This window comes from Macaca mulatta, chromosome 15 (genome assembly GCF_049350105.2).
Source record: "Macaca mulatta isolate MMU2019108-1 chromosome 15, T2T-MMU8v2.0, whole genome shotgun sequence".
Taxonomy (NCBI): Eukaryota; Metazoa; Chordata; class Mammalia; order Primates; family Cercopithecidae; genus Macaca; species Macaca mulatta.
In genome coordinates, this window is record NC_133420.1 from 66,544,353 (window position 1) to 66,569,535 (window position 25,183).

At 42.7% G+C, this 25,183-nt stretch overlaps 1 protein-coding gene across 2 annotated transcripts in view; it reads left to right on the plus strand.

The window, feature by feature from the left end:
* Positions 1–25,183, plus strand: part of LOC114672773 (uncharacterized) — a 201,376-nt gene that overhangs the window by 124,927 nt on the left and 51,266 nt on the right. The window contains exons 8-10 of one of the 2 annotated variants that reach the window (XR_013404792.1): positions 9,233–9,280; positions 19,499–19,563; positions 23,652–24,653. The exons of the other annotated variant lie outside the window; for it this stretch is intronic. The gene's annotated coding sequence lies outside the window, so the exon portion shown is untranslated. Of the gene's footprint in view, positions 1–9,232; positions 9,281–19,498; positions 19,564–23,651; positions 24,654–25,183 lie in introns of those variants that run through there. 2 annotated transcript variants of the gene reach the window in all.

A 25,183-nucleotide genomic window follows, 5' to 3' on the forward strand; every position in this document is an offset into this window, starting at 1 on the left:
TGGTATTCATAGACTTCCCTGAGCCTTATATCTCTCTGAGCCTATGTGTCCACCCAAAGTAATTGCTTAGAAAATGCTTATTATTGATGACAATTTTCCTTGTGTCTAAGGCATTCAATAAATCTTTTGACATGAACTGAATTGTTTCTTCATGATTGTAAATTAGGCATCTTCGTTGGGTGTATCTTTCTCTTTCTGATGATTTGGGCTTTAATTTAGATTTTTGGCTTTAATTTAGATTTTGAGTCACTATCTAAGTGAATTATCAGACCCTAAAACAATCAAATTCAAACTGACCTTCAGAATGTTTGCAAATGAAAACACCAAGTGGTGGGTTAACATAAGTAGTCCCCAAGAGGTCAAAAAATGTTTCCGTGGAACCAATACACTCAGTGAGACTGGCTTGGCAGTTATTTTTACTGTGACCCCTTGTGGGTTAGAACCTGTAAGAGTTGGGTAAATCTCATCCAGAGAAGTCTTTTGAGAAATAATGCACGTCATGCATATGTACCCTAGAACTTAAAGTATAATAAAAAAAAGGAAAAAGAAAGAAATAATTTGCAAAAAGAGAAAATAAATTGTTATCAAAAAAAGAGAGAAATAATGATGCCTTGTTTTAGTATCCCAAGATCCCAGGATTGAGCACTTAGTTAGGAAGGACCACTGTCTGCAGGGTAGAAAGATGGGTTTTTGCTGCTGCTGGGTAGACAAAAAAGTTCCCTCACCCCCAAACAAAACACCTTTACCAAGGTGTCTAAATTACTGGCTCCGTTCAGATATGGCCTCAATGTCCATGCCTCAGTTGTTATGACAGCTGTGTGTGTGTGTGTGTGTGTGTGCGGGCACATGCATGTGTGTCTGCTGAATGGTGTCTGGAAGCAGCACCTTCGGCATCCAGGCAGAAATAGATGGGGTGTGCTGAACGGAGAGTGTCTACCCACTCATTTAAGCAACAGTGTCAGAAAAGGTTGAAGATATCATTCAGCATCACAATTTCAATTAAACTCTCAAACAATCAGCTATTCCATCATTCATACATTCAAGGTTAGTGTCTTAGCATCTAAGTTCTTATTCTTTATTGTACCAATGCACACTATGATTCAGCAGTGTTCTGATCCTGCTAATACTGCTCTATTAACCTTTTCTGCGCTAGCTTTCTAGTCTCATCTCTTGCAGAAACCTCTAATACTCTGTATCCCACTCTGGAGAACCTCTTACAAATTACAGTTTCAAGTTCCTAAGATTTTTGTTATGCATCTCTAAAGAAGGCCAGCTTTTTCGAGACACATCATTCAACTTTGAGGTAGGAAATCCATTTTGTTCATAGCTTGCAGCATTGAGCCCAGGACTCGATTTTTATGAATTTTCCATATCCCTGGAAGCCCTTTGACTCTTGCATGCTATTGGACTGCCATTTCATAAGTACTTCTTGCATTGTGCTAAATCGTCTTGTGGAAGTCAAATAACTAACTTTCAGGACATCATTTCATTATTTCTGTGGCCCTCAATAGCTTTGGCCCAGAGTTCCTATTCTCAGTATGAAAGAACTATGAGAAATTGACTCAAACATTGCTGGCCGCTCCCAAACTGTTTCTCATATTTGTCTTGAGTCTGAGTATTAAGAACAAGGCTATGTCAGAAAGACAAGGAAATCAGTGCTGCTTGAACATAAGAAGCGAGAAGCACTGACTAATCATTGTCAAGAGGCAGTCTGTTTACTTCATGGACCAGAAATGTTTGTTGGATCAGTTCATGTCCAGAGCACCAAACCTTGTAGTGACTTTTGCTCTCAGAGACCCATTCCTTGAAATGCTTTTCGAACCCTCTGGCCTGAATAAACTTTCCAAGCTGCAAGGGAAGGTACAGATAAAGGTTTTGGATAGAAAACCCTTGCCAGCAGCCTTAAAAAATTACAGTCTGCTTTAGTTCATTCAAGTGTGCCATTTTTTCATGTATTTTCAAATATGGTGGCATCTGGGGTACCCAAGGCCAGTGGGATCCTCCATGCTAGGCAAATAGCAAGCATGGCCCTGGACCTAGTACCTCTGCACAAAACCTTTGAGATTCCACATAAGTCCAATGTCCAGCTGAAAATATGTGCTGGGATCCAGTAAGGTAAGACAAGATAGGATGTGTAAAGCCCACTCTGATAGGATGTGTAAAGCCCACTCTGATAGGATGTGTAAAGCCCACTCTGATAGGATGTGTAAAGAGCCCGCTCTGATAGGATGTGTAAAGAGCCTGCTCTGATAGGATGTGTAAAGCCCACTCTGATAGGATGTATGAAGAGCCCACTCTGATAGGATGTGTAAAGAGCCCACTCTGATAGGATGTGTGAAGAGCCCACTCTGATCGGATGTGTAAAGACCACTCTGATAGGATGTGTAAAGAGCCCACTCTGATAGGATGTGTGAAGACCACTCTGATTGGATGTGTGAAGAGCCCACTCTGATAGGATGTGTGAAGAGCCCACTCTGATAGGATGTGTGAAGAGCCCACTCTGATAGGATGTGTAAAGAGCCTACTCTGATAGGATGTGTGAAGACCACTCTGATATGATGTGTGAAGAGCCCACTCTGATAGGATGTGTAAAGAGCCCACTCTGATAGGATGTGTGAAGACCACTCTGATAGGATGTGTGAAGAGCCCACTCTGATAGGATGTGTGAAGACCACTCTGATAGGATGTGTGAAGAGCCCACTCTGATAGGATGTGTGAAGACCACTCTGATAGGATGTGTAAAGAGCCCACTCTGATAGGATGTTTAAAGCCCACTCTGATGGGATGTGTGAAGAGCCTACTCTGATAGGATGTGTGAAGACCACTCTGATAGGATGTGTAAAGCCCACTCTGATAGGATGTGTAAAGCCCATTCTGATAGGATGTGTAAAGAGCCTGCTCTGATAGGATGTGTAAAGAGCCGGCTCTGATAGGATGTGTAAAGCCCACTCTGATAGGATGTGTAAAGAGCCCACTCTGATAGGATGTGTAAAGCCCACTCTGCACTCCTCCCTCTACTCCATGGTGCATTAATTTTCAGAGGAGAAAAAGTGACCAAATCTTCACAGGCCAAAAGAAGGGTAAATATTTAAACCCCATGTATGTAATGTTAACATTTTGCCAAGCATTTTCTTTGTAAATGAAAGCAATAGAGATACATGAACATTTATTTATTTTGTTTGTTTATTTATTTATTTAAGACAGAGTCTTGCTCTGTTGCCCAGGCTGGAGTGCAGTGGCACCATCTTGGCTCACTGCAATCTCTGCCTCTTGGCTTCAAGTGATTCTCATGCCTCAGCCTCCCGAGTAGCTGGGATTACAGGCGCACATCACCACACCTGGCTAATCTTTGTATTTGTAGTAGAGATGGGGTTTTGCTATTTTGGCCAGGCTGGTCTCGAACTCCTGGCCTCAAGTGATCTGCCCACCTTGGCCTCCCAAAGTGCTAGGATTACAGGCATGAGCTGCCATGCCTGGCATGAATATTTATTAATCACCATTTATTATGTGCCAGGAATAATGCCAGGCGGTCACACATACGATCTGTTTTGATCCCAGATTGAAAGATTATTATTATTAGCTTTTAAATTTTGTATTGAGGTCAACGTATACACAGTAAAGTGCACTCATCTTAATTGCACAGCTTGATGAATTTTTATTTATGTATACAAACATGGAACCAGCACCCAGATGAAAATAAAGAACATTTCCAGCACCCTAAGACTCGATCACACTCCTTTCCCCATCTCTCCCTCCCTGCAACAGTCAATACATCTGACTCCTGCCAGAGGTAACCACTTATCTAATTTTTATCTCCACAAATTAATTTTGCCTGTGTCTTAAGCTGTTTTCAGTTGCTTATAATAAAGTAACAGAAACTGGATAATTTATAAATAAAATAAATTTATTTCTTACAGTTATGAAGGCTGAGAAGTTCAAAGTCAAGGGGCCATATCTGATGAGGGTCTTATTGTTGTTAAGGACCCTCTGCAGAGTCCCAACCCTGCACAGGGCATCGCATGGCGAGGGGCTGAGCGTGCTCTGATCTCACTTACTCTTCTTATAAAGCCACCAGTCCCACTCCCATTATAGCCCATTAATCCATGAATGAGTTAGTCCATTCATGAGGGCAAATCTCTCATGTCCCCATCACCCCTTAAAGGCCTCTCCATACTGCTACCTTGGGGATTATGTTCAACATGAGTTTTGGAGGGAACACACATTCAAACCATAGCATCCTGTATTTGAACTTACGTATTCTTTTGTTCCAAATGTGAGTATTCATGTCTCCTGCATGTTGCTGCATGCAGTTGTTAAAGATTAGTTTTTAAGGAAAATCAAACACTCTTAAGGCCATAGGGAAACATTTAACGTCATCATAGTGATTTGATTTGTGTTGTCTGTTGGGGAAATCAACCAGATGTATACTGCTTAGCAGAAGACATATACTTCTTGTATATTTACATACATAATACATAAAAAGACACTGAGTATTGAATGTGGAGAGAAGTTATATAAATTTTGGCCAGCCAAACTGTAATTATATTCATTTATTCCAGGTTCTAGTTATTCAGAGAGGTGATTCTTCCCACACTCTGATCTTTAAAGTGTGAATACATGCATTTGGAGCAAAATGTAAATGGTGCAACACAGATTTGTAACAGCAGCATTATTCATGAGAGCCCCAAACTGGGAACAACCTAAATGTCCATCAACTGGTGAATGGATCAACACATTGTTATATATCCATACTATGGATAATTGCTCAGCCATAAAATAGAATGAAATAGTAATACAGGCCATGATGTGGATGAATTTCAAAAACATACTAAGCAAAAAGCCAAATACCACATACTGTATGATTCCATTTATATGATATTCTAGAAGAGGCAAAAAGATCATGTCAGAGAGCAGATGGGTGTTGCCTGGGCCTGTGTGGAGGAGGGTATTGACTGCAAAGGGGCATACGGTATTTTTAGGGTGTTACAACTCTTGTATATCTTGAGTGAGTGGTTACATAATGACATGATTATATTCATTTTCCAAATTCATTAAACTGTACACTTAAAATGGGTCAATTTAATTATTTCTAAATTATACCATAATATGGATGGAAATAATTTCTAAGTGTGTAAAAGGGAACAATAAAAAGTAATTCTCCCTCTCATATCAGTCTTTTATCCCCTTTCCCTCCCAGTATCCCTCGCCTCAAGCGCTCACCTTAGCTTTAATAGTGGTTCTTTAGATTTACATAATGTACACTTGAATAGTTTGAAAATTAGATTAGAAAATTCAGATGTCAAATTTTGATAACTGATATTATGAAAAGGTCCTCATTATTATATTTGACTGTACACTCAGAAGAACTGTCTGTTTCTTGGTGCCCCTTACTGAATACTTGCTACGGACCAGCTACTTTGCAAACGCTTCTTATTCCATTCTCACCACAATCCTCTGAGATGTGTGTTAACAATCCCCTTTGATAAGTGAGGAAGCTAAAGCTTAGGGAGGTTGGGTAACAAGGTTACCCAGCTAGTTAGTAGCAGAGCTGGGGTTCAAATCCAGGTCTGCCCCAGGCAAACAGTCCCTAATCCATAATTCACTGTGCTATGCTGTTACCTTGGTTTGGAACAGAGGGAGGGAGGAAGGGAGGGAGGTCCACTGGGTCAACAGAGCAGCCTTCGTGAGCTCACTTCCAAATCTTGTTACTGTCTTTGCCAGAAATTTAGAACAACCTGCTTCCCTTACCTCAATGTCCATTCCCCTTCAGAGTTTCTGATTAGCACTAGTTCTCAAAACAGGAATATTATGGTTTTGTTTTATTGTATTAAGTTATTTGGGACCTTTGGTGTTTTCATCCTTCTTTGCTTCTTATTCAATGAAAATTAATTCTAATGTAAAAGATAAAGGTCATACTTTTATGTGATGTGCCTTTTTCAGTTCCCACTAAAACTTTATCAAATATATTTTCCCCATTGTCTCTGCAGAAGGAAGAGGGGAAGGCTCAGTAGTGAAAAATCCCTTCTGTTCCACAAAGCACCTTCTCCTTAAAATAGTACTCTCAAGGGACACAGGCAGGCAGATGCTTACATTGGCCAAATGATCAGCTGCAAGAGTTTTAGGAAAACAAATAAATCCTCTGAGCCCTGCGGGTCATACCTGCTCTATTGTTTTAATCTATCTTCAGTTAAATCTAGCAAAGACCAGGTCAGATACTGGCACAATATTGGAAATGATTCCAGCTTGTAAAGAAAAATGAAGAAATGCAATGAAACTGCTATTGCCAAAAACATTCCAGTGCTCTTTTAAATTCTCTTGTGTTACACTGAATTATTCTCCTCCCTGACCTCTTCAGGCAGGGGTCTGGCCTGATTGCTAAAGCAGTGTGTCACAATACAATGTCAAACTCCAGGAAATTTGTGTCAAAATTTCTATAGTGAATTGAGCATCCATTCTGAATGTGCTTTTGTTCATCAGTGGGTGTGTGGGATGAGCAGACCGCTGGAATATTTTCTACATGCAAAGTTAAATCTGCATTGTTAAAGGATGCCAGCAGCCCCATCCTGCTGAGATTAGAGCTCCATTGGCCTCCCCAGTTTCTAAGCTCTCTGAACAGGAAGAGTGTAGCAGCTACTGCTGTATCCCTAGTGTCTTCAAACTCTGCTTGGCACTTGGAAGGTGCTCCATCATAAGGTAGGGCTGGGACAGACAACAGCACCATGGGACCCACCTTTGTGCAAGGGCAGAGGAGTTTGCCTCTTGGGGCCAGGAAAGAGGCTTGGTGAGGCCACGACAAGCTGGATGGAGTGCATTTGCCCCTTTTCAATGGGGCAGAGCAGCCCATCTGAGGGATGCCATGTAGTGCTGGTGTTGCCAGATCTTCATTTTCAAAAGAATTTAGCAGTCTAGATTTTTAAGTGAAATTTCCTATATTTTCTAACACTGTTTAGGCAAAATACTTATATGCCAGCTGGATTGGATATACAGGCTGCCAGTTGGGATTCCCTTTTCTAAGCATTTACAGGATCTAAAAATTTATTTTGGTAAAAAACTAAAAAACTTTGTTTCATGGAATAACTTTAAAAATAAGTTTTAATCACATTATGCCAAAACGGTGGTACTTTCAGTAATTGGGGCCTGGTACTAGTAACTTACAAACTGATGTGGTCCTGGTTGTCTAATTTACATGTTCCTTTGTCCCTTCCTCCCTGTCTTTCCTCTCCTCCTCACTGGGATGGTGAACTCTGGGGTGATCTGAGACCCTTAGGGCTGTCTCCACCATGGAGAGGTGACTGGAAGCCTGGGTTCAGCTCCTTTCAGGCTCAGCCTGGCGCGTCTTACATCTTCTTCCTGCCCCCTCAGCCTCCTCCTCTCTACTGACTTCTCCCTGTTAGCATTTAAACATGCTCAGGTCTCTGTAAACTTAGAGAGGGGTTTTGCCATTTGGCCAGGCTGGTCTCGAACCTCTGACCTCAAGTGATCTGACCACCTCAGCCTCCCAAAGTGCTAGTGATTACAGGTATGAGCCACTGAACCTGGCCTCATTCCTCCTTCTTGAAACAGTTTTCATTTGAGCATCACCATTCCTCATTTTCCAGGTTTTCCTTTGATGTATCAGTTGATCCTTCTCAGGCTCCTACAGATGCTCCTCCTGGGGGTGTGAAGTTGATGATACCCATAATCCTACCCTAAGCCCTGTCATCTCCTAACTACTCCCTCTCTCTAGATGCTCTAAGCTGCTCCCATGGCTTATGCTGGGACCTCTCTGCCAGAGACCCTGAAGACTGTTGCCAGCTCAGATTTCTTCCTGCATTCCAGGGGGGATTATTTCACTCCTGCTTGTCATCCTCGAGTAGTGTCCCTCAGGCATCTCCACCTCAACATGTCCAATACTGAATCCCATACTCTTCCCCCTTCAGTACTGCTTCTTTTCCTCCCATCTTCAGTTTTTCAGAGAATGGCATGTCCATCCACCAAGGCAGACACACCCTGACATCATTCTCGACCCCTCCTTCTCCCTCTCCCACCACTCCTAGCAGTCACCAGGTCCTGAAGCTTCATCACTGTCCTTCTCTCCATCTCTGACCAGGGCACCATTGTCCCTTGCTCAGATTATAGGAACAGCCTCCAAGTGCGGCTCCCTGCCTCCAGTCTTACCCATCCCTCCCCCACCACTTTTTAAATCTACACTATAACCATGCTCATCTTTATTTTCTCCACTTAAAAAAATTTTGTTTTAAATTACATAATGCATCAGAGCGATCTTCCTAAAAGGCAAACCCAACCCTCTCATGCTTCTATTTAAAACCCCACATTGGCTCCCCTAACACTGCTCACAGACCCTGCATGGCCTGGGTGTGGTTTGATGGTGGGGTTTCTGCCCTGGCCCACTGTCTGTGCCATGCTTACTCATACTAACCTCTTAGTATCTGCTCACACCTTCAGGCCACAGTGCCTTAGCACTCAGTCTTTCTCTGCTCAACACACCCACAGCTCTCACCTTACCTGGCTACCTACTGCTCAGTGTCTAGACTAGGAGCCTTCTCTAAACCCTCACATGGGTGAGGTGCCCCTCCCTGAACTTCCTGGCCACACTGCTCTTCCCTCGTGGCTTCTACCTCTCAGTGTTGTCATGGCTGTCTAATTGCCCACCCCTCCTTGATCACAGGCTCTGGGGGAAGGAAGGGCTAGTCTTCTTTATTTTTTAAATCCTCTTTGCATGGTAGATATTTGACCTACAATACAGTAGGTGTATGAGATACATCTACATATCTCTATATATGCATATCTATATGCATATCTACATGCATTAAGTGGACAGATGAATGAATTCCCAAAGACCTTTGGGAGGAAATCTCAGACAACCGTCCAGAGGTGGATGGGAGACACCTTATATGGCTCCTGAGAGCAAAATGTGCACCCAGTGATAGATATCATGTAATAGCGTGAAATTGCTTGTGGCTACAAATCAGGGTTCTCCTGCCTGCACCCTCCAGCTGCTGTGTAATCACTTTGGAGAGTTCTTTAAAGAGGCTACAATCCCTCAGCAATGACTTGGAAGCAGTTCATTACTCTTGGCATGCTATTTGGGGATCTGATAATAGTAATGATAATAATAATAACAATAAAAGTAGCTACGGTTTAATGAACATTTGCTATGTGTCAAACCCTGTGCTTAGTGCTTTATGTACTTGATCTTGTTTAACCTTTGTAACAAAGGTTTCATTCATAGGTATTATGAATCCACTCTACAGAAGAGGACAGTAAGAATCAAATTTGTGTAAGTCTACCCAGCTGGTAAGTCGGAGATGTAGCTTGATGCCAGATCTCATCACTGAGCCATTAATCTTAACTCTTCACTCTGGTGCTCTTTAGAGCTGGGGGCTTGAAGCTTTAGTTCGTATTTCTTACCTTCACTTCTCCAAAGTGGTTCCTAAGTTTTCAGCTGGCCTTCACGGTCGAACTTCCAGTTGACTGGGGAAAGAATCCTGCAATTGGCCAACCAAGATGTTGATAAGCTTGTTTCCAAGACAGAAATAACCACAGGGGTTGTCAGAACTGGGTGTCAGCAACAGAGTGACATTTTGAATTGAGTCATTGATTTTAGTTTTTTGATGGCATGATGGTGTGAATTGTTTTTAAAGAGAACTTTCCCACCCACTGAGATAACAGAGGTCAATAATTGTTGATCTTCAGGGTTTAAGTGCTTCAAGGAAGGTGCCAGAACACAATCAAGCATATGACCCAAGTCTATCTCTCCAGTATCTCATAACAATAATACTCTAGTGCTTGGTGGTTGTAGGGCACTTTTAATTCGGAGTCTAACTAATGTCCTACCAGACAGGAGTAAAGGCTTTTTCCTCTACACTCTTAGGTCCAATGACTGGAATTGAACCAACAAAAGACAGATTAACAGGAGAAAAAGGTTTATTTTATATGCATATGAGGGGCTCACAGATGAAATAAAAACCCAAAGAAGTAGTTAGACCTGAAGGTTTATATACCATTTTAACAAAGGGCAATACATTTGACAAGACAAAGGAAAGGGGTTTGAGCTTCTAGTGGCAGTAAATTGTGGGACGGCAAATATGTGGTAGAAACTAATGGAAGATAAGGGTTATTTAAGTAATGTTTGTTATGTAGATTTCTCTCAGTGCTATTTCTGGGATGATAAGAGTGTGGGAAATTTATGCCCTTCTTTTAGGCAAATAGGAAGAGGGTAGAAAGCTTTTTTTCTGTGTCTGCAGATTCTCACCTGCCTTCAGCTCAAAATAATCTTTATACTAAAGTGGCATACTTTGGTATGTCATGTTCTGAGCCTTCAGTTCATAAACAAAAGTCTGTTGACTTGCATGGTTCTCTGAACACTGTGGTGGGTAAACTAGATGCTGCTGCTGCTGTTCCTGTAGTCACAACCCAGACCTCATCATTGCTTGAAACTGCTCCTTAAAAAAAAAAGTCCCACCCTGGGTCCACATCCTTCCATCTCTTCTCTCTGTCTCACTAAATCTGTTCTTCAGCTGCTCCAAGCCTCCAGGATCTCAACTGTTCCAACCTAACAAGCTTTTCTTTTTCATGCAGCCTGGAATCCATGCTCAATCTCTAGAGTGGTTACCTATTGACAATGCTCAACTCTGTGCTACCTCTTTTTTAATCTGCACTTGCTCTACGTTTGTGTCTCTTGGTCAGTCTAACAGGCCTCAGACTCTCCTTCTGCACAGCAGGGATGCTTACATAACCTCACCTGATGATGAGGGCTCCACCTAAGATAAACTCCCTAAGGAGCTTGTTTCAGGGCTGAGGCTCCTGGTGCCTCTAGCTCTTCTTATTGACCAGATGCCTTCCTTTCCTGTTTCCTTTGTTGGCTGTTTCTGATCTCCCATTTCTTCTTTGAGCCACATGCCCCTCAATCATTGCAGGTGGGGCCAAGTCTTTCCTTTCTTAGAGAAAACAGAAGTTCTTAGATGTAAACTTTCCTTTTCACTTTTAAACTTATCTATAAAAGTACTTCTCTCTCCTTCTTTTGTTCTTGTTTTAGAAAAGTTTCCTCTTCCATAAAGCTGGTTTCTTTCCACCAATTAGTTCTTTTGATAGTTTAAACCAGTGAAGATGAGGATGTCATTTTTCTGCTTGAAACCTCCCAGATACTTCCAATTGCATCCTCACTAAAAAGCAAACTCCTTAATGTGGTCTTCAAGAAATGCTTGCCCTAAAATGGTAGCTCTCTTCCCAGACTGCACTGGGAAGCTCAAAAGCATAGCTATGCCCACGTGCCTCCACCAGGCATTCTGCTTTAATTGGGGCAAACCGAAAAGTGACTGAAGCAGATCTCAATTAATTAGCGGTTCATTTTGCCAAGGTTGAGGATGCGCCCGGGAAAAAGAAACAAAAATCACAGTAGGACCTGTGACTTGCACTTTTTCCAAAGATGGTTTTGGAAACATTAATATGTAAAGGAGAAAGAGCAAGCAGGAAGGGAAGGAAAAAAAAGAGGGAGAGAGCAAGCAATGAGGCCAGTGGTTACATTCTTGTGAGGCTCTGATTAGGGCTCAGGAAATCTACATTTTAAGTAAGCTAAAGTAAGCATGTGAAATTACAGCTATCTGGGAACAAAAGGAAGGCAGTTTTTGCATGACTCAGTTCCCAAGTTTAACTCTCCCTTTGGCGTAGTGAATTTGGGGTCCTGAGATTCTATTTTTCTTTCATATTTGTATGAGGTGAGATCTGGTCAACAGTATTTTTAATTTATTTATTAAATTTAATTTAATTTACAGCAAATTTACTAATTTATTTAGTAAATTTAATTTAATTTTATTTATTTATTTTTATTTCAATAGTTTTAGGGTTACAAGTGGTTTTTCGTAACATGGATGAATTGTATAGTGAAGTCTGAAATCTTAGTGCACCCATCACCCGAGTAGTGTCCATTGTACCCAATATGTAGTTTTTTATCCCTCATCCTCCCAGCAGTATTTTTAAAAGACACCCGGCAGATTCTGCTTTCCTCTTGCAGCACCTTGTCCCCTTCTCCCCATGACTCCCCACCTTGGCCTCTCCCCTCCAGTCTCTATAAGGCTCTTCCCCAAATTTCAGGCTTTAGTTTTAGTGTCATCATTTATGGAAGATCATTTTCTATCCAGCACTTGGGGTGTTTCCTTCACCGCACACACGAGGGCCTATGTTTGTCTCTTTCCTTGTTTCTCACCTGTCGCCCCACTGCTAGCCTGGATGCTTCCTGAGGTCAGGGCCTCTTTGGGAATCAAGTTCACCATTGATTCCCCAATGCCAAGCCGAGCCTGTCACACAGGCATTCACTGAGGATTTGAGGAGTTAATATTGGATAAAGAATTGCTTCTGATCTTGCCTTCTTCCTGTGGGACCTTGTTCTAACTCTTTTTTCTTTCTCAGATCTTCAGACTTTCTCCACTGATCCCTTTCTCTCAGTCTAAAAACATACTCAGAACTTTCCCATCCAAAATCAAACATGTATAGAAAACTTCCTTTGGCACCTTCTCTTACTTAACTTTAATCCTGTCTTTTTTTCTTCTACTTAGAGAAGCGATTTAGCCTCAGGATAAGAAAGTCAGATTGCCTGGATTCAAATCAGATTGTTGCTATGTACTAGATTTGAGACATTGGATAAATTGTGTCACCTCCTTCTGCCTTGTTTTCCTCATCCATCAAGTGGAGATGGTATGAGTACTTTACTCATGGGGTCGCTATAAGGATTAAGTGAGGTACCATATGTAAAAGGTGCCTGCTTCTATTAAGCACTCTGAAATATTAGTTGTTATCATTAAAGTCATCTCCATTGATTGTTTCTGCTCCTCAATCTACTATAAATTATCCTCTGCCCCGAAGCATTACCTAGCCCTGGGGCCTTTTGTTAGTTCTTACTTCACTTGATCCTGTTGAGGTGCAGGATGCTATTTATCATCTCTTCCATCTCTCCCCTCTTCTCCACTCACCATTCTCTTTTCTCCCTTCCCACCTTTTTGGCTGACCTTTCTCCAGGTCTCTTCCCCTGTTTCCTTCTTCTGTTGGTTTTAGGACTTTGTTTTTGGCCCTCTGTCTTCTCAGTCTTTCTATTCAAGTTGGGCAATTTCATCCACATTTATGGTTTGCAAACAACTCTGCTGATGAAAACTCCCAAGTCATCTTTATCCTAGACCTCTCATGAGCTATAGGCCAATGGTGACAAATGTCCCTTAGACCCCTCCATCTGCATATCCTACGTGGACACCACATTCAACATGTTTAAACCAGATATGTTAACTTCACAGCATAATCTTCTCCGTCAATCTCTACCTCATTTAATTACACACCCCTTGTAAAATGTTTGCTGCCTGAACCACAGACCAAATCCTCTGAATGCTAAACAAATGGCTACATTCCCTTAGGGAGTAAAGAAACAAGAGTTAGAGGCTTATTAGTTACTCCTCAAAGTTAAGTGTGTAGCATTGTACAGTGAAAAGACAACAGGCTTTGAAATTAAACAGACACCATTTTGAATCATAGCTCTGAGCTTTCCTGTCTATGTCACCTAAAATGGGGATGACAGTACTTACCTGTCAAGGTTGTTAGGATGATAAAAGGAAGTGCAAAGCACGTGGCACAAATTTGACACACATTGTTAGTTTCATGTTTTCTTACTCTAGACTTAATTTATAACTTCCTTCATAGGCTTGTAGATTCTCAATCCATGAATTTTTCTCACTGACTAGGCCAGTGTTGCTGGAGTTGTTGGGACCAAAATGCCTTGATGTTGTCTACTTGGAGATGCAGCTGTGGCCAAATCCAAAGCTTATACTGTTTGCCTCATGACAGCCAATAAGTCAAGAGACAAGGTGTTGGGATGAGAAAGGCAACTTTATTTTGGAGATGCAGCAAACCAAGAAGATGGCAGATTAAGAACCATCTTAAAGGCATGAATCTCAGGCTTCTTTTTATACTGGGAAAGGGGGAACAAGAAAGGGGTTGTGGTCAGGATATGACAGGTGACCACAGATATCTGGGTGTCAGCTGGAGTCTGAGGGGGTTGCAAAACATCTTTGTCCTTGGTCAGGTCACAATGCTCCTATAAATCTTTAACATAACATTGCTATTGTGTGTATGCTCTCCTCGTCTCTTTGGGGGTTAGTTTTGGGAAGGGAATATTAACATCCTTGCTTTAATGTTAAACTGAATTCCTCCTACAGTTAGCTTGGCTTACAGGCAAGAACAAATGAAGGCAGTTAACTTTTGCAACTAGAAGCAAGATGAAATCAGCTATGTTATATTTCTCTCACTGTTGCACTGTGAACACAGCCTCCTCAATGGAGGTAACCAGCTAAGGTGAGATGCCCCCTCTGGCAGAGGGTGAAAGATCTGCTTTTCCAAGAGTCTAGTTTGTGTGCTTTCCCATGTTGTCCAAAAGACCACCAGGTTGGCTAAATAACATAAAGGAGAGTTTTATTGGTGATAGCAGTTTGCACACTGGGAAGGGGCAGTCTCTGGTGTGGACTGAAGGTGCTCTCTCTTCAAAGAGGGAAAGGGCAAGTTGGGTTTTATGCCTCACAGGGCCTGCATCACACAATAGTCACACATATCCAGCAGGTTTGGGGGAAAGGTTATACATATTTATGAGGGGAGGGGAATGCATGTTCATTGGGCAAATGTATATACGACATACATTGCATGTTCACTTTGGGGCCAGGTTTTAGCATTAAAATGAGGTGAAATTTGGCTCTTTACATCAGAAGGTGAACTATAGGACACAAAGACAGTTTGTGTGAAGTCTCTGTAAGCTGCTGAAATTGGCTTAAGGTCTGCAGTTGCTTATCAGGAAAGAATGTTTGTAGGGCTGGTCCTCTGTCCAATCAGCATTCTAGTGGTCTGGGTTGTCCACTAGCTGATAATTTTCCCAGTAGCTCCTAGTTATAGAGTTTAGCAAGAATGGTTTTTCTTATAACTGTAGGAATTTAGGAAGTTGCCATGCCAGCTGATCCCTGAACCCTCAACCCATAGGTAACTTCTGCTTCCTTAACCTTAGGGTTCATCTTAGTCAATAAAGGGGCTTTTATTTTGGTCTCTCAGATCACAGCCACACATCAAATTATGTGGTAATTCCTCCGTCTGCTGCCTTCTAAAAAAAACCCTTAAAACCTTTTTTTCTTTTAAGGTTCTATTTGTCGAATCCAAATAGGTCCAATACAGGGCATTAACATCACAACTGCTTAGATGAGAACTTGCACGGCTCGATGAGCAGGGGGAGTGTTTAGGGGAGGGGGAAACATCACCGGGGCTCTGCACAGAAGACAGTGCAAGCTGGATGGAAATTTTGTGAAATATAAGGTTATTGTTTCAGTGAGCCAATTGTGATCTGCACATTCTTCATGGTCTTCAAGATAGTAGGGTCCCTGTATTAGTCAGGGTTCTCTAGAGGGACAGAACTAATAGAATGTATGCATATTTGAAAGGGAGTTTATTAAGCAACATTGACTCACACGATCACAAGGTGAAGTCCTATGATAGGCCATCTGCAAGTTGAGGAGCAAGGAAGCCAGTAGTGGCCCAGTCCGAGACCCAAAAGCTCAAAAGTAGGTAAGCCAATAGTGCAGCCTTCAGTCTGTGGCCAAAGGCCTGAGAGCCCCTGACAAACCACTGGTGTAAGTCCAGAGTCCAAAAGCCAAAGAGCTTGGAGTCTGATGTTCAAGGGCAGGAAGCATCTGGCACGGGAGAAAGATGAAGGCTGGAAGACCCAGCAAATCAGATTCTTCCACCTTCTTCTGCCTGCTTTTTCTAGCTGTACTGGCAGCTAATTGGATGGTGGCCACCCACAGTGTGGGTGGGTCTTCCTGAGGGTGGGTCTTCCTCTCCTAGTCCACTGACTCCAATGTTAATCTCTTCTGGCAACACTCAGAAGCACGCAGATACACTCAGAAACAATACTTTGCATCCTTCTATCCAATCAAGTTGACACTTAATATTAACCATCACAGTCTCAAACATTTCCAGGTGTATTCTACTTGAGTTCAGTTCAGGGGGCGTTTACTTCCCTGAAGAAGCTCATATGAACCTAAGTGATGCACCAAAGAGTGGAAAGTAGCCCTGGTGATAGGGGCATGGGTACAGGTGGAGGTCCGAGACAGGCTGAATGTGGTGATTTTTGCCAATATTGGGATGATTTCCCTATAGCCTCCCTGCTAGCTGATCACAGGGGAGTAGAAGACATGGATCAGAAATGGCCCCAAAACCCACAAGCACTCATTTCCACCTCATCATCTTATAAGAGCATCTGCAGTCCCTGGGTCGTGACAGGCACACAGTCATCACCAGTATGAGAAGATGTGTTGGCATGGGTTACAGTAAATCAAAGAAAAATTGCACCAGATGGAGTTAGTCAAGGAAGGCTATTCAAGATGATTGCAATAGAGGAGAGGGATTGAACTCAACTCCACTAAAACAAGAGAGGGAGCATTTTTAAAGCTCTGGGTGAGCTAGTGGAAAAGTACTAGAGTATGTTAGGGAGTAGGTTGGTCAATGTAATTAGGCCTAGTTGGTCTTCACTGAGGTTAGGTTCTTAGTCTTCTACAAAGTCTGGGAGATAGGGGCACTGTCTTTCTTGATAATTACATTTCAAAGGATGGCCCCCAGATCCTTAAGAAAGATATTCCTGGGTTACAAAAGTGGCAAGAGGCTGGGAGAAGATGTACATCTCAAAGGATCAGAAATAATTTACAATTGCAAGTTTTCTAAAATAAATGCTCTAAGAAAGGGACGTCAGAGAAAGCTGTCTAAAGTTTGTCATGCTGAGGGGAACATTAAGGCCATCTTTCAAAAGCCAACCAACAAGTGGAAAATTTCCATTTGGATTTCTGGTTATGACGCATTACCAGCCAGGTTATTTGTGTTACTTAAAACCAAAAAAGATACTCAAAGGTCCTAAGCCATGCCCTTTTAAAAATCACTTTCATTCATTAATGGAGGCTCTTTACCTAAAAGTGAAAGACTCAAGTAGCAAAATATTAGAATTCAACTAAAAGCCTTTTCTCCAAATCTCTACTGGGTTGGTAAAAGCTCAAAATAAGGCAAATGTATCCTCTGTTCTATAGACAATGGTATTTAAGCTCTCTCATTTTCTGCTTTCCATGATTCGTGTGTATGAGCGAAGGTAGTTTAGGATCTAGGGTGATATTATTGAACTGTTTAAGGCACAGGATTTGAGATCCTGGCTCTGCAATTTATAAAGCTCTGTTCTCTTGGGCATGTATTTAGCCTCCCTTAGCCTCAGTTACCTAATGCATACAATGGGGGTGAGTCTGACTACTTCTTAGGGAAGCTATAAGGATAAAATGACATAGTGCTTATTAGAATCTTAACACAGTACTTGGTATATAGTCAGGGCCAACAAATGGTAATAACTATTAATATGATATAATGTCTTTATGGGGCTTCAAAAGAGAATTTTAGTATAAAAATGTTTTAAATGGTAAGTGCTGTTTCAAGTTTATTACTTGCCTTATTAGAAGTAATATACTTTCCATTATTTCTGTTCAGTCATGATTGGCTTGTATAATTAATACAATTATTCAGGGAACAATTATTCTGGTTGGCATTATCCAAAGGTCACCTCTTTCCAGCTTAATGAAGCTTAATTAGGTGGGCAGGACAATAAAACACAGGGTTGTCCACTCAGTGTTGTCACTTGTTAACAAGGTTTAGGGTTGACTGTCAGAGGAAATGACATTCAGATCCTGCTGACTGAGCAGAACCACTTTGAGCAAGAGAAGTTCCTATGCCCCACAGCTCAAGGCTCCTTGGGATCCACTCCAGGATCCTAAGGCTCTGGATGAAAGAAGGTCCAAAAGACCTATGCAGAGCTCAGAATTCTTTTCTTGGAGGCCCCAAACAGGCTAGCTTCAGCTGTTCTCTCCATGCCTCCTCTGGGTCCCCCAGATTTGTTTTTTTCCAAGGGGTGAGTGTGGGAGCTGGGAGCCCCGTAAGTGGGAGGCAGCCTCTGGGCTATCTGACCACCCAGTGGAGTGGGAAAAAGTGAAGGAGGAGGGGTGATCTGGAAGAGATCTAGGAAGGGCGCCATGTCACATTAGACTTAATCCTTTTGGTGTAAGCATCCAAGGTCCCAATCTCTGCTGACAGCTATGGCCCAGTGTGAGGTACTTGATGACGGATCCGAGTTTCTCCATGGTGACACGTGTGTGGAAGGTGGGGTGTGGATGTGTACATGTGTATGCATGTGCAGGTGTGCGAGAGGGAGCTTGGGCTTTTCCTAGAGGCCCTCATCCCCAAACATGAGGTCATACTACTAGGTGATTTTATTTATTTACTTATTAATATTTATTTAGTCTTAGACTAGTCAAGTGCAGTAATGAGAAGAGGAGAAAGCGTAGAACAAGCAGTTTGATCTGTAACTGGCTGTGAACAATCAATTGGGATAACTCACTACCTTTGGATCAGCCAGTAGGTGATTTTAGATGGTCAAGAGACAAGAGCTTATCATTAAGTCACATCATGAGAAAGTTGTTTGTTTTTCTGTTTTATTTCAGTGCTTCTGATTGTCAGGGAAAAATGGGAATTACTTTGGTAGTAAGATGCTTTTGACTCTCTTAAGTTTTCCTACTCTTTATTAAAAAGATTAATTGAGGCCACTTAAAGAAAGATGTTAACTGAATAATAGTACAGGTGAGGGCATGGCTGGGGCAAAAATCATGATGTGGGCCAGGCGTGGTGGCTTACACCTGTAATCCCAGCACTTTGGGAGGCCGAGTTGGGCGTATCACAAGGTCAGGAGTTCGAGACCAGCTTGGTCAACATGGTGAAACCCCATCTCTACTAAACCAGGTGTGGTGGTGCATGTCTGTAATCCCAGCTTCTCAGGAGGCTGAGGCAGGAGAATCGCTTGAACCTGGAAGGCGGAGGTTGCAGTGAGCTGAGATCGTGCCATTGCACTCCAGCCTGGCAACAGAGCAAGACTCTGTCTCAAAAAAATAATAATAAAAATTCATGATGCGGGATGCACCTGACAAGGCAGACCCACCATCTTGGCTCCAATACACGGTTAGAATGAGAGTGCAGAGTTTTCAGGGGGCTTCATATGTTTACCTTGCTCTGATCACTTTTAGCTATCTCACAGGTAGCTAAAAGCAGGCTGCTTGAGGGAGGTATGTGATAAGAAGGGGCAGATATCCCTGAAAAACTGTCCAGAAAGAGTAGACACCAACTTTTCTCTAGAATATAGAAGATTTTTGCCCCAGGTCAGCAGCCCCTGCCACATAACTGTGATGGGAAAAGCTAATCAGGCATAGCTTATTATTATATGTGAGGCACTTGGGGGATGTTTGCTGGGATGTGCTCTGAGGTACCTCTTCACTAGGTGAGATTCTTGAAGTTGAATTTTCTTGGTCATGTTTCAGAGTTGCTCAGTTTTTCAGGGCAAGGCAAAAGCAAGGGATGTTGCCCGGACTTATGTAACTGTGTTATTTCCTCTTCTGTCCTTCAGCTCTGAAAATCCAGTGTAGTTCAAGTGCATATCAAATCCTGGAGCAAACTGAAGACTACATACTGGTATGTCTTAGGAATTTACAAGTCAGGGTAGATATTGGCCACCTGTATGTGTGGAGGCAGGCCTGGGAGAGAAGCACTACAAGAGAACTCTTGCCATTAAAGTCCTAAGAGTCACTGCACCCAGTAAACTCGTGAGAAAAATTTGCAGCATTGCATATTATGTCTCTGCTACAGGTGAAAAAGTCCCAAACAAAACTGGAAATTCTTTGATTTTGACTACTCAGGAGGCTGAGGCGGGAGGATTGCTTGAGCCTAGGAGTTTGAGACCAGCCTGGGCAACACAGGGAGACCCATGAAAAAATATTAGCCTATGTAAGGTTTGGATATACATCTGCTAAAGAATTGCACATGTTTGTTTTGGCTGATAAAGAATATATATATATATTTTTCATCCCCAGACCTTTATAAGCAGATGGGACATCTCTTAAGATGTTCCTTCTTGCGGATGAGGAAGAGAAAAGAGAGAAAGGGACAACAATCCTTGGAAAAACTGCAACAGGCAAAATATGTCTGTTTTTTTTCCCACATTCTCTTTCCAAATTGTTTACCCTCATTTCAGCATCCTTCTCATTTCCAGCCACTCAACCCAACCTTCTCCCAGTGCTTGACATTCCTCCTATAATAGAAGAAATCCGTTTATGAACTCTTCCCAGTGAGGTACTCCTGGGGTGTTTCCCTTGTAAGGTGTCATTATTTTAAAGGAGGATCAATCCCTAGAAAAGGCAATGAAATTAACTGTATGAAAGTAATTGAAATTCATTACACCTGGGACAGAAAGTGGGGTGAATGTGAGCTGAAGGTGGTAGAGATTTTCAGGGCCCCTGTGCTTGATCCATCCATGGGGCAGATGCAGTGGACGGGGGCTAGTCCTGGCTGTCCTGCCGCCAGAGCCTGATTCTTTCTCAGCTCACACTAGCTGTGGTGTGACTGGACCACTTCACTCTGCTCCAGTTTCCTCAGATGGAAAGTCACAGAAATAATAATTGTATGACTTAGAAAAAGACTAAATAAACCAGTTCTGCTGGAAGCCAATCTAACCAGCTGTAAAATAATGTGAGATGCATGTGCATTAGTTGTGGGCGGTTCCCTCCAGACATTGCCCAAATAGTTCCTGTGGTATTTTTGTATATTTTAAATATGAAATATGTTCAGAGAGAGTACCATGGTAACCTACATAGAAAATCCCAGGAAAAGCACCACACTCTTAACTCTGAAACTTGTTTTGCACAGGGCTCTGGCTGCATGAGTGTTTCTCGATTGAAATGAATCACAATTAATTGGTTTGAATCTGGTTAGCAAATACAAGCAGATGAAGTTTTTCTTGCAGAGGGTATCAAAGTGAATCCGGAGTGATAGCTTTCAAACGCCAGTTTCCGCGTAAACGAGAGGCAGAAATTCTGACCCTTGTGCTGCGAGGAGGCTGTGACTGATCCACAGTTGTTGGAAGGGCACTCATTTTTCATGTGGGGATATGCCTGTTTCGTCACTGTCCTGACAAGATGTTATTCTTCAGAGTTACCGGGTCATTATACTCTTAGCTTTGTCAGAAGGGCTAAGTAGCTGCAGAGCCCAAGTTTGTGTCTCCCCTCCCAGCTTGGCAGTACTTGGGATTCGTTAGCCATGGCAGCACAGGTGAGTGTGTGTCGGTGACTGACTCATTAATCTGCCTATGTCTCCAGGTGCCATGAAGCAGTGGTCTCTGCCCTGAATGCAGGGTGTGCACTCGGCAGCAAATGGGGAACCAATTTAAGAGCTGTTTCTTGGGGATGCCAGTCCCTCGGGACCCCAGGGTTCCCTGGACAGACTTGAGGATGTGCCCTGTCATGTCCAATGAGTTGGTGAATCTATCTCCAGATGGCTCCCTTTCTGGCTGAATTGGCTATTTCTCCCCCAATTAAACACATGTGCTTTTCCTCCCTGGGGAAAAGGGAAACGGTCACCTGTTGGCTGGAAGGAAAGGAGCTTGCTGCAGCCCACAGAGAGGTCTGTGGTACTGCTGTCCCTATTACAGGACCAGAGAGAAGCTCTTTTAATTTAATTCCTGGAGTGATTAACAATCAGCTGCTCTGTAGGTCAGCTTAAAGTCCTGTCTTTGTTCTGTACTGCGTTTTGATTCATTCTGGCCTGTCACACTCTTCTCATTAAATTGTAGGGAGCCTAGACATTGATATTTTCATGGCATCTTTGGGCTGCATGGAAGGGGTGACTCAACCTGTTCCCTTCAGACCATCTGAAACCACTGAGGATTAAAACTATAAAAACTGTAAACATTCTCTCATTTTCCTTTTTCCTGGGGAAAATGAGTGAGTAGTGGTCCCTGGCAGGGGTGTACCATCATGCAGCTAACAGGAGAGAGCGTTAAGTCAGGTGGCACTGAGGACCAAGGTTTTCCAGTTTGGTGGCAGATGTAAGTTTCATCAAACATGTTAGGGCAAGGCTGGTTTACAACAAAATTTTGAGATTGGCAAATATATTCCCTAAGCCACTTTGTTCTCCTTTCTGCATTTGCTTCCTTTATGTGGCTTCCTTCTCACACTCTCCCTGTCCTGTGCTTTTGCTTGGACCCTCACCCATGCCAGCATCTCATTCAGAGCTCTAGATCAATTTGTCCTCTAGGGTCTCAGTCAAATCCAGCTGTCCTTTGGGGCCTCATTAGTGACTGGCTTCTGGTTAATGGAATACATTACTCTTGTTGCCACATTAAATTTGTGTGGGACAGGTGATATTTTGCATTTTAAGAAGGATCACTGTTATTTTATCTTATGGAAATAGCACACAGTAAGAACATAGATTTTGGGACAAGCCTTTAGAAGGGAATTTTAAAGTAATACTCAACACCTTCCGAAGAGGGAAGTGTCTGTTCTCTTTTGTGAAGACCTGTGTGTCCTTTTAAACAAGACATCCTTAGCTTCCTTTCAGTCTTAGTTCAGGACACAGAAAGAAAACTGGAAGCTCTTAGAGGTCGGTTTTCCTTTTGATATATCAAGAGTTACTTTCCACTCTTTGGAGAGCAGCTTTTCCTGTCGCAGATATTAAACCCCTTTCATGGTCTTTTACATTCTAATCAGGTGGTTTGAGCGAAGAGTAGGAGCCTTAAGGGGTACAGCCATCCGAATGCTAAGAAGCCCTTGGAAGCTACCCACATTATCTTCAGGGGGAGAACTCCCTCTGCCACAGCCTGGAGCCCATGATCACTTCTCCAATTCCCAACTGCCATTCCCATTTCGTTCCCTCCCTTACCTCATGCCAGACTCATTGTCTCAAAGTCTAGGTCCAATTTTTTCCTGTCCCAGCTCAGAGGGCTTTCCTGGCTCTCTGTCCAAACTGAACAAATGCTTCACCCTGATCTCTCGGGTCCTCCATGGTAATGATCTCGGCAGCCATCTCTCATGCTGCGTTTGCTACATGCCAGGTGTGGTTCTGAACACTTTACACATATTAACCCATTTCATTCTTACAACCCTATGATGCAGGCACTATTACTGATCCTGTTTTACAGCTGAAGAAACTGAGGTACATAGAAGTTACTCTTAAGGCCACAAAGCTAGCAAAAGGCAGAGTGGGGATTTGAAACTGAGCAATGTGGCCCTGGGAATTCACACTGTGATACCAGCCCCTGCTTCTCTAAGCTGGGCCCCCGTTCCTCTCCACCCTCTTTTGTTGCTGCTCATTGTGCACCCAGGGAACCAAATGGCTCACTATTCCCAGAACACCTCCCCTGCTTCCTGATTCATACATTGGCTTTTCTTTTTTATTCACCATGTTCTCCACAGCTCATGCTCTCAAACACCAGCTCCTCCATGAACCCTGATGATACTGAGATAAAGCAGGGACTTCTCTTAGGGACCTGCAGCTCCCCACCACCCACCCTGCTCCTTGCCAAGCATGGAACTAAATACAAATATTGAGTTCCTTCAAGAGAAATTCCAGGCACCCAACTAGCTTTGAGAATCAAACGAGAACTTGATAAGCAAGAAGGTAATCATAGCTTAAAACAACAGCCAAGGAAATTTGAGTGATGAAATGTTTGGTTCCCCATAGAAACTAAAGATAACATCTTAACACGTGTTCCTGAATTGTTTTTTCAGAAACCTGGACACCCACTAAATGTTCTGTAGACCTCAGACAAGGGGGAGCTGAGACTGAACTCCAACTGCCATTCTTTGGTCTAAATTTCTTCCTGAGGGGCCTGGAGGAGGCCATGCTCATGAGCCGGAACTAACATTATTTTTTTGCTGATCCCAAATTTTTAGACAAAGTTGTGCCTCCTTAACCAATTGCAAGTTGGAACATCTTTGAATCCACCTCTGACCTGCGGGTCCCTGCTTCAAGATGTCCTGCCTTTAGAGGTCACACCAAAGTATAGCCTTCGTGTATTAATTTATGACTTTACCTGAAACCTCTTCCTCTTCATCTTTAAACACGATTGCCTGTAAGCCCTCTGAGAGTTTCATTCTTAAACATTAGCTACATGATTCTCTTGCTTGGCACCCTGCAATAAATGCCTCATTTCTCTCACTGCAATCCGATGTCAGTGTTTGACTTTGCTGTGCTGGCCCAGTGGAACCAAGTTTGGTTTGGTAACAACACCATCACAGTTACTTCTTAGGAGACCCTCAGTCCTCTCGGCTGATAGTCATTTGCATGGTTACCAATCATTCTTTATTTAGATTTTAGGCACTTGGAGAGCGAGGAATTTTTTTTTTTTTTTTTTTGAGACAGACTCTTGCTCTGTTGCCCAGGCTGGAGTGCAGTGGCACAATCTTGGCTCATTCTAACCTCTGCCTCCCGGATTCAAGCAATTCTCCTGCCTCAGCCTCTCGAGTAGCTGGGATTACAGGCGCCCGCCACCACACCTGGCTAATTTTTGTATTTTTAGTAGAGACGGGGTTTTACCATGTTGGCCAGGCTGGTCTCGAACTCCAGACCTCAGGTGATCTGCCCGCCTTGGCCTCCCAAAGTGCTCAGATTACAGGCATGAGCCACTGTGACCGGCCAGATTGTGTCCTTCTTAATCACCTTGATGTACCCAGTGTCTTGTGGCCTATCAAAAGACAATTTTTGTACTGAATAAATATTTACTATGACAATTGTAAAGTGTGTAATGTGTGACTGGCAACTCATATCCTGCATGGTTATTTTGTCTGTGTAAAGTATTTTATGTTTCTTAGGTGACTGCCATGCTATTTGTCTCTCCTTGCTGCAGTGCAAATTAGCTTACTTCATTCCTTGGAAGGACAACTTGTAAGGGCTAAACAGTCTACTGGTTTGTCTTTTACTTCATGAAAAAGGTGTCGGAACAAAAATACCCTCCACGCTCCTGCAAGTTCAAGTCTGCTAAACAAACACAATAGATTAACAGGAGAAAAAGCATACAAATTTATTAATATGCACGTGGACACAGGAGTCCCACAAATATGAGACTCAAAGAAGGGCCAGATAGCTGAGGCTTAAATAGCACCCTCTTCGTCAAGGACAGGGAAATGGGGGTGTAGACAATTTTGAGGCATAGCAAATGATTTTCAGGGGAATCAAATGAGCCCAAAGAGCAGACAGTAGTTTGTAAATGATCCCCTTTGAAAGCTGAACAGAACAAGTTGTGGGAAAGTTTGGGGCGCTG